The sequence below is a fragment of the Microtus pennsylvanicus genome, chromosome 1 (genome assembly GCF_037038515.1).
Source record: "Microtus pennsylvanicus isolate mMicPen1 chromosome 1, mMicPen1.hap1, whole genome shotgun sequence".
Classification (NCBI taxonomy): domain Eukaryota; kingdom Metazoa; phylum Chordata; class Mammalia; order Rodentia; family Cricetidae; genus Microtus; species Microtus pennsylvanicus.
Window position 1 is genome coordinate 55090858 of NC_134579.1, and position 13655 is coordinate 55104512.

Below are 13655 nucleotides of genomic sequence, written 5' to 3' on the forward strand. Positions count from 1 at the left end.
AGAAAAATGGCTAAAGTTTTATTTTCTCTGTCAAGGAGGAATAATTGAAACTGTTATTTTTAAAATAGTGTGGTCGTTTTTTTAAAGAAACGTACACAATTTGTTTTATATTTATTTATTATGTTTACAATATTCTTTCTGTGTATATGCCTGCTGGGCAGAAGAGGGCGCCAGACATCATTATAGATAATTGTGAGCCACCATGTGGTTGCTGGAAATTGAACTCAGGACCTTTGGAAGAGCAGGGAATGCTCTTAACCTCTGAGCCATCTTTCCAGCCCCCAAATAGTGTGGTCTTACCCATGGATTCACATGCATTTTACTTTTTGCTCCTTTCTATTTTTTACCATGAATTTTACATATTCAGAAATTTTTTCCTCATTTCAATTGTAAAAATATTTTATGATTGTCTTTAAAGATATACAAATTTTAGGATTCATTGAATTATATTTGGTATTATCACTATTAAAGTTCTATTGTGTGAAACTATCATAATTTTTTATGCTTTTTTTATTTGGTTGGGTAGCCATTCTGTTCCTCAAGGCTGAAAAGCATAAAATGCTTCTGTTTTCAGGGCTAGCCACGTAGGGACTAGGCACCAACTAAAAGTCCAGCAGGATGGCAAGCTTTTTTTGTTATCCCTGTAGGGCTTTCAATGCTTAATGTTACCAAAAACCCTATCAAACAATCCAACAGCACAATCTCATGTGCACATCTGTTTCACATCAGGCTTGGTGGCTCCATCTGATGATATGAGAAGTCCTGAGTTTAAGTGACAGTGTGTTTAAAAGTAAGTGCTTAAATGCAAAGAAGTGGCATGCTGCATCCCAAGAAGCTGAGAGAAAATTCTTTTGTCAAACTGACAAAATGTGACTCTCTTTAAAGTGACAAAGTGAACAGATACATAAATAATTTTAAATAATCATAGAATGAGACTGGATTTATTTAGATTGTTATGATTTACAGATGTTGTATGGAGGGAAAGTTCTGTGATGCAGGGACCTGATGTGAGACAAAGTATCATAGATGTCATAGACTAAGCTTCTTTAAGAAAAAAAAAAGTGGTTTAAATTCTTATTTATTAAGCTTCTTTAAGAAAAAAAAAGTGGTTTAAATTCTTATTTATCACTGCATAATTTAAGAAATTGGTTCAAAATCTCCAATGCTTTTGCATATCTGTTGAGTACATTATGCTTTAAGTGCTTATCATTTAATTTTGATAACACTCACTTTTAAAATCATTATTTAAATTATTTGTGCTATTGGAAGGGTCTGTTCAACTGCACACAGATAGATGTTAGGGGACATGAGTCACTTCTCTCCTAACGTAGGGCCTCTAGAAATTGACTCAAACTTCTTCCCTGCTTGGCCACAGATGCCTTTACTTACTGAGCTGTCTCGCCACCCCAACTTTCAGAGTCTTTTTTTTTTCTAGAATAAGTATTCATTTATTAGTTCTCATGAGAGAACATTAAAACTCAGGCATAACAAATGTTTCCTGGTCTGTTTAAAAAACCCAGATTCTTTGTGCGAGTAAAAACACATCTTCACACACCACTGTCCTCTATTACCAGAGAAAGACAACCTTACTTTTTAAATAGAAATCACTTGACATCTCTGTATACAATTAAACTGGGAGATGATGACTGCATGTGCTGATAAAATCTGCTTGTTTGACCTACCACACTGTCATGTTTTTTGCTTCATGCCTAATTCAATTTTCCATTGTTTTGACAAAAGACAAGAATGGGATATTTTTAAGATGACAGCGGCTAACTTTCCTTCATGATTACAAGAGTTTCAGTCCACTGTCCAGAAGACTCATTGCTTCTGGACTTGTGATAAACCAGAAGATCATGATGGAGATGATGAGGTAAAAGAAAACAGCAAAAGCAAGAGTCAAAGTGTAAGATCTAGCCTCCAGCGACCTCCTTATTCAAACTAGATCCCAGATTGTAACACTTTACAATAATGCTAAGGCTAGAAATTAAATTTTTAGCAACCAATCTTTGGAGGCACCTTAGATCCAATCATAAAGCTTTCTGTATTTGTTATATTTATTACTGTTGTAATCAAATACCTGAAAAAAGCAATTTAAAGGGAAAAGTCTATTTCTACATACACAAATATATATATATATATATATATATATATATATATATATATATATATATATATGTTATGTACAAAATATATGTGAGTATAATATGTGTAATGTATAAATAAATATATACATTTTTGCTTATTTATTTGTTTTGAGTCAGCGTTTTTCTGTGTAGTCTTGTCTGTCCTAGAACTTACTCTGTAGAACAGAGACACACCTGCTTTTCTTACCGACATCTTGGATTAAAGGCCAACAGAGAAGCACCATCCCAGCCCCTGTTATGACTAATAATTTAAGACACCATTCATCATGGCCAGGATGGCATGGCAATAAATGTGTACAATAACAAATCACAATGATTCCGTAGTGATGAGCAGAGAGATGAATCCTGGTCCTCATGTCCTTTTCTACTTTTGTTCAATCCTAGACCACATTTAAGGCACATGGTCTCTCTGGATCACTTGGATTTTGCTGAAGCTAATTTGATAGACAAACTAAGAGGTATGTTTTCATGGTAATTCTCAATCTAGTCAAACTGAAGGTGAAGCTTGACTACATGCTTGTTCCTCTGGCTTGCACTAACATAGTTGAAGAGTAAATAAGATAATTTGGGCTTGAAATAATTTTGAAAAGACAGAGAAACTTAAAACATACTTCCTCCATCTTCAAGCACTCTTTCTTTTTTTTTTATTTTTCTTGAAAAAAAAAATTCTGCCTCCTCCCATCCTCCCATTTCCCTCCCCTTCCTCCCACTCCACTCCCCCTCTCCCCACTCCTTCCTCCCTCCCTCTCCAGACCGAAGAGCTCTTGTTTGTTTTATTGTGTTTATTTGAAATCAAATAATTCTAGATGTAATTCTAGGAGAATGTAATTTCTAAAAATTCAAAAAGGCCAGTTCAGACTAAGCTAAAGTAAGAGAAAAATAAAATGACAAAGAGCAAAGCAGTTACCCAAGGGAACAGCATTATTAACACTAAAACTAACTGAGTTAGGTCAACCACAAATTTTATTTCAAATGGTAAGGTCTATTCACTGTATGCGTGCGTGGAGTGTTTTTGAGAAATAAGAACTAAAACAAGACTAAATGAATTTTGAAGTGCCCCATCTCAGCCAACTTTAAATAGTAGTCAGTACTCCAAAGAAATCACACTCATAGGGAAACAGATACTTGTGATTTTCAGACTCTTAAAAACTTTAATAAAGACATATTTTACAGAAAAGTAAACTGAAAAGCTTCAGCAAAATGAAACTTCGAAGTGAAATCTGATGGGGTGAGAAACATCCATGTTTGTGACATAAATGATCTTCTGATTGGCTAAACTCTTGAATTATTCAACAAACGAATAGAAATTCTATTGGTGACACTTGTATGTAGCACTTTAGAAGAGGAGAAAAAGTACAGGAGTTATAATTGTGTTAGACAGAAAACTAGTTCCAATCATTAGTTTTCTGGAAAAAAAAAATCTCTCTCACAATTGTGGCAATTCTAAGAAGAATAGGAAATTTTATTCTGATCTTAATCCCCCTTTCGCTATTCTTTCTTACATCAGAAATAGGGTCAAGTAAAAAAAAATGAATCATTATACAAGAGAGAAAGTTTAACCTTAGACATTTCTGAGTTTGTTTTTTGCTGATAATTAATGAAACCTAAGAAGATAAAATTTGTCTGCACAGGACTAGCTTTGTACTTCTCTCTACTGTCTACGCAAGGAAATGATAATGTTTCAAGTATATGGTTGTATTTTGACGTTTTTAAATCTTTAGTTTTTCCTGTTTACTATTTTCTTGGTGGTAAATAAGATGTGAGTAAGCATGCAAGATACGTAACATTGACTACTTTAAATACTTTATCTTTAAATGAGGCCAGATAAAATACATTTGGACATAAGACTTATGTGTTGCAGTTTCTGTAAATATTTACTAGGAATGTCCATAGAGATACATTTAAAAACAAATAAAGAAGTTTCCCCATTAGTAAACATAAGCTTGGCTTATTTACTGTGAAAAACATCTGGGAATATTGAAAGAGTAGAGTAAGAAGGTAAGTGAAAGTCAAAGCTTTGAAAAAGATGTTTACTTTCTACTATGTGCAGAACAAGCCTTCAAAGTATCAGCAGGGTGCCCCTGCTTTTCAAAGTACGTATACGAAAAGATCATTATTCTTTATCTATGAGTGGAATGTTTTTTTTTCCTGAAATAAACTGAGTGCTTCAAAAATGTGATCTCTTCAGAAAACGAAGGGACAGATACTTTCAAAGTATCAAATATACTTGAAAGACATTAGAAAATGAGATGTCAATTTTCTTTGACTTTGAATGGTTCTGACCTAATTAAACATCCTCTCTAAGAGAGTGAATCTAATGTGCAGCATTGAGCTTCTGCAACTAACAACTCTTCTGAAGACGCATCTGGCACTTACAGGAATGATGTGCTGTGAAGACGCATGTGTGTGTAATATAGTACTGTGTCTCTAGGTTCACATTACAAAGGAACTTGACTCTAAGTGAACTGCTGAAGATAATGATGCTTATTATCAAGTTCCTGTGTAGAAGAAAGAGAACTGATTCCAAAACAATCTTCCCTTCATGGGTCCTGACAGAACATGATGGGCATTGAGTCTATCCCAAATGACTTCAAATTTTCTTGAAGGTAGCAATAGTGGACTCTACTACAGTTGGTAACAGAATGAGCTGGGCTATTCAAATTTCACAACAACAACTGACAAAATTAGTGTTGACATGGTTTTCTATACACGTCACCAATGTCTCACATTGACTTTCCCTGAAAATAAGGCAGTGAGCAATTATTTAGATTGATCATGTTGCATGTTTCTATTCTACCACTTAAAAATCACAAACTTGCCTGAAGAATATATTGTTTTACATATCCAGAGTTTTATACACTATTCAAAAATACATATATAGAGAAACTGAATGGCTGGTACTTTCTGGTGTTTAGAGCTATACATTGTTAAGGTAAAAACATTTGGCTGCTATTATGTACCATTTTCTACTGGAAGAGTAATACTCTTTGCAAACATAAAGTATAAATGTATAGTGCATGTGTGCGTGCGTGCGTGCGTGTGTGTGTGTGTGTGTGTGTGTGTGTGTGTTTGTGTATTTTAAAGCACCCAAGCTCAAAGTGTCTTAAGTCTATTTATTACTGATATTTGGTCTTGAGAAGTGAACAATCAGTTGTGTGGATACATATTCATGATGGTATGAACATAAGCTGAATTAAATAGTAAATTAGTTTCTGCCAAATGACACAAGCATGTGTCATTTCTGTAGAATAAAAGTATTAGAAAATAGCAGTCTAATTATAATTCAAAGAATCCCTCTTCCAAATGATAACAAAAACAAATACCATTTGAAAAAAAAATGTGCTGTGATCTACATTTTAGCTCAGTGACACTGTAATCTTTACTCATTAAGGAGGTCATACTTTGAATTGTCAACGATAAGATCATCTTTGCAGTTCAGATTCATGGGTAGCTCCTACTGATAGTTTTTTTTTAATGAACAAATGAATATGTACATAATATAAAGCTTCAGGTATTTTGTTAAATGCAATATTTGAAAGAATGGAAATTAAGATAGATACTCTGTTCCTTCATATTGCCAATGTGACATTAGTTCTACTACTGTCTTTTAAATTAGGTAACATCTCAAAACACAAGTGTCAATGAGTGACCAGTAGTAGGCATATCAGTCTTATATGGGACTTTTACTGCACTGTAACATTGTGTTTTGTTGCAAAGCTAATAGGTAATATAAGGAGGGTCTCATTGAACCCGGACCACATTTTATTCTGAGCTCCTATGTCAGATAATTTGCTCTTTCACTGAAAATGACAATTTTCGTGGGCTTTACATGTCCAAACTCAAACTGTTCTGTAGTCTCAAGAAAGCCTACTTAATTTTACCACTACATAATTTATAAAACATAAAATAAATATGACTTTCCTGTCAGTGCAAAGCTCTGGATTATAGCAATGTTTTCCAGTAAAATCCAGTGCTACGTTTGGATATTGAAAGATAAAGTGTGAGGTGAACAAAGAGCATTTTGTTCCCCAAAAAAGAAAACACACACACACACACATAGAGAGAGAGATACACATACACACTATAAAAAAGAATATAAAAGAATGCAATGAAAGCAATAACAAGCCTAAACTAGAATTTAGTCATGCTATAATATTTTACTGTGTGTATACACACACACACACACACACACACACAACATTATCTGCTTGTAATCATATAGACACACGACGAGCTAATCCAATGAGGGGAAGTAGACAAATACGTATAGGAAAATAAAAATAAATTTAATAAATATTTTCTTTGTCAATGCAATCTTCATCTTTCCAAAACATATGCTATGGAAAGGAAGGTAAGGAAATGTAAAAGGAGGCTGTATTGTTTATGAGAATTCAGAAGTGTGTTGGTAAATGTACTCTTGATATGTACATTGGGATTAGATCAGAATACCGTTTATTGTAGTAAGTTTGTCATATAGATGATCATAACTGTAGCCTTGGTATAAGCCTGGGACAAAAAAATAAGAATTCTAAATAATGCCAGTGAAAGACACATCTGACTTAATACTCTTCAAAACTACAAAGCAAAATACAGATAAAGCTATTTCAAAAAACCTAGAATATATATAAATATTTCTAGAAAACCTAGAAAAATATAAAAATGAAATGTCATACTTGTTCTATATGAGGCCCTGTAGAAGAGAAAGAACTTTATATAGAAGCAAATAAAAATTGAAGAAAAATACATTTTAGATAATTATGCTGAAGATATGCATGATTGATTAATTGTAGAAAATTGGGCTTATTGTTTTAAGGTTTCCTAAGTGAGATTGGTAGTTTTGAGTTTTAACTTCTTGTACTTTTAAGTATCAAAATTTATTTTAGATATATTTTTTACTAAGTTTGTTCTATGATATTTTCATATATGTTTATAGTGCATGTTGGTTATTCTGTCCTTGCTCCCGTATCTTCTTTCTTTCTTTCTTTCTTTCTTTCTTTCTTTCTTTCTTTCTTTCTTTCTTTCTCTCTCTCTCTCTCTCTCTCTCTCTCTCTCTCTCTCTCTCTCTCTTTCTTTATTTCCAATGCTCTCTCCCCAAGCTCCTTTTCCAGATCCTTCTGGTTCTGATTTGTTTATGAGACCCAAAGTGCTTAATGCAGGTTATCGGTCATTGTGGAATTAGAACACTACAGTGAAGCCTGGTGGGCTTCCCCCAGCTCTCCAACTTAGGCTATGAATCCCCATTTTCCAGAATCTGTTGACTATGGGATATTTATGTATTCAATATATTTATGAGAAACATAAGTAATCTATTTTATTAGATTTTTCTCTGAAGACTAATTCATCAGTTTTTATTCAAACTTTTCAAAAAACATGATATCATCCCAGAAACAAGAAAAAAGTATCTTTCCCACAAATATACCAAAAAAAAAAAATTAAAACTCCCCTAAAGACACAAAAGCATGATTCATCCCTGCTATCTTCCTTTTACTTTATTATTTAAATAAAGCATATTGTCTTGAGAATACTTGAAATTCTCATGAAAATCTGTTCTGAGAACAGTCCAGTGTTATTTGACTAATCAGGGGTGATAATCAATTTATTTCTTTGTGTTGAAGGGTTATGGGAAGTTTTGTTTAAATAGAAACTTATATGCAAAAAGAAATCAGTTACATAATAAAAGTATTTGTAAGGCCGTGTGTAGTTTATCAAACTAAACAAGTCAAAGGAGAAAACAAGACATGGAGATACATTACATTTTAGAAATATTTGGAGGATATTGTCTGAAAGCAGACTAGATGGAAGTGTAAGGAAATAGCCAGGGCTCAGTTGTTCACTGAGGTTCTTAAACACCAAGTGTCTTATGCTGGGAAACTTAAGTTGGCTGTTTTCTGGTAGACAGGCCTTGTCCAGACAAATATTGTTCCTATGTGTGTCTGTAATTGAGCCTGCAGGTGATAAGGTGCTGGTGCAATAGAATGTCTAGTTTAAACTTCTGGCAAGATGTCCTAGTTGCTAATTATGCATTTAGTTGCCATGAGTGCAATTTGGATCCTATGTATTTCTAATGCCTGTTTAGTGATTGTAGGCTCAACCTTTCAATGCATTTGGAAGGTTGTTGTGACTGAAAGGTCAGCATAAGAAAAAATCTAAGGAAACTTGGCCACTGTTGTAATTACTGTGGAGACAATATTGAGATTACAAAATTTTACAAATATGTCAGCATGTAAAAGAAAGCATAATTAAAAAATAAGAGGATTAAGGCAATCTCATGGAATGACATAATTTCTTTGGTTGGCAAGCAAATGATTTTCCTTTGTTTCTATAGAATACTGGATATTAGTTATTGTTTCAGAAAACAAGGGAATTGGAACTTTCTCAAGATCAATGTCACCACTTAATTCTACAAGTTTATTTTAGTAAGATGAATAAAAATTAATGATTAATGCTATTTTATAAGCAATACAAATTTTATGAATATAGCAAATAATTGAACACAGTGATTATTATTATGATAAAAATCAAACTGTATATTATTTCTCTCTCCTTTTCAAGGAAATTACCAATTTAGGGAAGTTGTTTAACTTCTCCTGGTAGGTTTCCTATACTGGGATGTATTTCTGTGTGTTAAGAGACATTGAGTACTTAGCATATATGCATGAGCCCAGTCATCATTTATAACCATATTTCTTTTTACTTTCTTGTGCAACTTTGGGTAGCAGTCACTTAGATAAAAATCCCCTGGCTCTTTTAGTGGAAGAAACAAATAAAGCTGCCACAGGCAGCATCATTTTTAAAGAGAAATCAATTTGGGGTACTGGAACATCAGTGTTAAAATGGTATAACTGTTCATACCTATGCAGTATTCTATTGCTTTGTCATCTTTAATTTCCTTTGTTTAAATCATGTTTTTCTTATAAATAATTCAAGGAAAAATTATATGATTCTCTAATGAGTAAATCAATTAATGATCATTTCAAAATATTCCTGCATGCTAGACTCAAAATAAATGCCAATTGATACCAAATAAGTATCAACTACTTCATTCTGGTGACATTAGAGAACAGTAGCATGTAGTAATAGGAGCGGCGGGGCTGTGTCCCCGCCACCCGGCTGACTGCTCAGCTAGCTTAGTCGGTAGAGCATGAGACTCTTAATCTCAGGGTCATAGGATCGAGCCCCACGTTGGGCGCCATTCTGTAGTGATAAGAGCCGCAGGGCTGTGACCCAGCACCCCGGCTGCCTGGCTAGCTTATGCCCCGAAATAACAACACACAAACTGTATTCATTTAAACAATGCTTGGCCCATTAGCTCTAGCCCTTACTGGCTAATTCTGATATCCCGATCAACCCATCTCTAATAATCTGTGAGCACTGGTCTTACCGGGAAGATTCTAGCCTAAGTCCATCCTGGGTCGGGGCTGGGGCATGGCGTCTCTCTGATTTGTCTGCTCCAGAGAGGAGAGCTGTGGAGTCTGAGCTCACTTCCTCTTCCTCCCAGCGTTTTGTTCTGTTTACTCCACCTACCTATGTTCTAACCAATAAAATGGGCCAAGGCAGTTCCTTTATTAGCCAATGACCTTCCTCCATCAGTAGCATTTGCTCTAAGAGAATGAAATCACGTATTCACAAATTTTCCGATTGCTATATTAATGATGTATTGGATTCAAGGGGGTTTTCAGCTGTGGTCTGTGGATGCACAGTATACAGTTCTAGGGGAAATATGTAAGAAGGAAAAGAAATAATAATGTAATGATTGTTCTACCACAGTGATGCCTTCATTCTGTACCGTTCCAACCCTACCCTCATCAGCAAGCAATGAAAGACTACTCCTGCAAATGTTGAGAATGCAAAATAGCTGTTCAAATTGGAAAACGTGTTTTATCCCTGAGAGCAGGAGGTAGGATCAGGTTTTGTTTAACTGATTACATGTGTTAGAAATATCTTCTGCACAGAAAGCAAAGGCAACCAGACTGTTCTAATCCCTTTCTCTTACTTCTACAATTTCACTACATAATGTGTGTGCACACATTACCGTCTATAGTGATTAAAACATCCTACCTAATTTCCTGAGAAATCGCCACACTGATTTCCAAAGTGGTTGCACAAGTTTGCATTCCCACCAGCAATGGATGAGTGTGCCCCTTACTCCACAACCTCTCCAGCAAAGGCTATCATTGGTGTTTTTGATTTTAGCCATTCTGACAGGTGTAAGATGGTTTCTCAAAGTTGTTTTGATTTGCATTTCCCTGATCACCAAGAGATGCCCTATCATATGACAAAAGCATTTGTTCAACTATGTTCATAGCAGCATTATTTGTAATAGCCAGAACCTGGAAACAACATAGATGCCATTCAATGGAAGAATGGATGAAGAAAGTGTGAAATGTATACATATTAGAGTACTACTCAGCGGTAAAAAACAATGACTTTGCGAATTTCGCATGCAAATGGATGGAAATAGAAAACACTATCCTGAGTGAGGTATCCCAGTCCCAACAAGATGAACATGGGACGTACTCACTCATAATTGGTTTCTAGCCATAAATAAAGGACATTGAGCATATAAGTTGTGATCCTAGAAGAGCTAAATAAGAAGGTGAACCCAAAGAAAAACATATAGTCATCCGCCTGGATATGAACCTTCATCTGGCGATGGATCGAGATGGAGACAGAGACCCAAAATGGAGCACCGGACTGAGCTCTTAAGATCCAAATGAGGAGCAGAAGGAGGGAGAACATGAGCAAGGAAGTCAGGACCACAAGGGGTGCACCCACCCACTCTGACAGTGGAACTGATCTATTGGAAGCTCACCAAGGCCAGCAGGACTGGGACTGAATAAGCATGGGATGAAACCAGACTTTCTGAACATGGCTGACGATGAAGGCTGATGAGAAGCCAAGGACAATGGCACTAGGTTTCGATCCTAATACATGAACTGGCTTTGTGGGAGCCTAGCCTGTTTGGATGCTCACCTTCCTATTCCTGGATAGAAGTGGGAGGACCTTGGACTTCCTGCAGGGCAGGGAATCTGGACTGCTCTTCATTCTGGAGAGGGAGGGGGAATGGAGTTGGGGGAAGGGGGAGAGGGGGACAAGTGTGGGGGAGGGGGCGATTTATGCGAGAAGAGGGAGGGAAATGGGAATTTTTTTTCAACAACTAAAAAGAAATAAAATAAACAAACAAACAAAATCCTACCTACAGATGCTTTCTATTCTGTAATATAAAAACTCTGTGATCCATCCCCAAAACTATGATTTCTGCCACAAATATGTCGGGCTTCTTCAGTTTTACTTTGGCATTTGGAAATTAATCCTCTAAGATCCATTCCTTGAAGTTATTTTTCTGAACTTCTGAACCTACAACTAAAATATTGAGTCTGGAACTAGAACACCCCATAGGAATGTTGGGCATTTCATGAAATAACATGGTAGAGACACAGGATAGTGCTAAAATATATTTCATTCATCTGTTTAAGATGTAAATTCTAAGAAGCTAACGTTCAAAGCGCAAATTTCAATATGTTTTGGTACATAAATTTTAAAAAAGCAGTTTTAAAAGTTGTAGTTAGTATATTTACCCCTGCTCCCTAATTGATTACTAGCATTGGGTTTTCACAGTCTTGCCTTTCCCCAGACACTATGGCTTGCTCAACAACACAGATGACTGTGATCAAAGATGATTTCTGTTTGTCGTTTTGTTGCTCAATTGGCTTTTCTCTTTTGGGAAAAGCACAGGAGCTGGAAATGTATGTCAGAGACAGAGGACTTCCTTACCATTGCAAGACTATGGGTTGAAAAGAGAAAAAAAAATCCAGACTGTGCTATCACTTCACATGGTATCATTTTAAGCTACATAAGGAGTGCATGCCCTGATGTCCTTCTTGATAGCCTATGCTGCAGAATCTATGTGGGCATTTTCCAATGTCATAGAGCATTAAACAAACAGGAAACAGACAAGAATATTTTGTACAGTTCTGTCCATAAAATGTCTCTTGTACCCACTATGCTTCAAATGGAGGTGCCTTTAGTATTGTAAGGGCAAAATATAGACTTTGATACTAGATAAAGGTGCATTATTGATAATAACTAAGAGCAAGAACAATGCTCTTAATTTTACTCTTGTAAAGATTGTGTTCCTAAACATAAACTATTATGTGCTCAGATTCCTGAAGCGCAAATTACATTATCTAAAGTTTAAAGTACTAAAAATTAAGAAGAGCTAACAGAAATGCAGATATCTTAACATAAATGATACAGACTTTGAGACTAAGCCACCAGTATTAAGCAGACAAACAGACTTCTTTAAAATCATGTATTTGGAAATAATAAATATTGAATAATTTATACATACAATTGCTAAAGTTATAATTAAAATAAACTTGCTACAATTCAGATAATATGTATAACATAATATGAGAGAAACTGTGAAAACATGTTTCTCTTTACTTATACTACTTCAAATATCAAAAGCAAAACATACAACATTACTGTTTTCAGTTGTTATATTTGAATCAGGATGTGCAATGACAGTTTGGGAAGAGTGTGTGAACATGATGAATTGAATACACCTTCACCTACAGAGAAAATGGTTTGAAATGCTACCTGAAAAAAGGTATTAAAGATAACAATGTATGTATTTCTTATTTCTATATGACACAGAGCTTAGTTTTTTGCACCTTCATAAGACTTCAGATTGACTTTTCCTTTGGACTCAGTATGTAACAAATTAGAACATAATGACTCAGATAAAAAAAATGTCATTTCTTTAATTACCACATTTTAAGGTATTTATATTTCCCTAAGGATTTAGTGTTTAATTAGAGAAAACCATGATGATTATGGTAAATGGGGATTAAATGATATTTAATGAGAAAATCCATAATGAAGGTTTGTTGAAGATCAGATTTTATTTGCAATGATTCCAATCTGATCTCAGATGTGACAAAATAATTACATGAAGCTTGCTCCTTGGAATTTTCATTTCACATAATCTAACTGATGATCTAATTTACAGCCCAATTAGTCAATTTTTCAAATGCCATAAGGTGAGACATGCTAGCAGAGTCTTTTTTATGTACCCATCTGTCATATACTGTTTTTTTTTTGTTTTCTACTTGACATTTAAATTTTTGTTATGACTGTGTCTGGCAAGATACAAATGTTCTAAGCTACTTACCACAGTAGGTTAGATGTGTCTCTTGAAAACCAGGTATTGGGAGCATGAGGACCTTGGGAGCTCCCAATTTACTCATGAGATCTTGTCTTTTTCTACTTCTCATGCAGATTAGATCTATGTATGTCTCTCTTAGGGTCTGCATTGTTGTTTAGGTTCTCTGAGATTTTGATTTGTGGGCTGGTGTTCTTTGCTTTATGTTTAAAAACCACTTATGAGTGAATACATGTGATAATTGTCTTTCTGGGTCTGGGTTACCTTACTAAAAATGATGTTTTCCATCTGTTTTCCAGCAAATTTCAAGATGTCATTGTTTTTTTTTTCTGTTGTGTAGT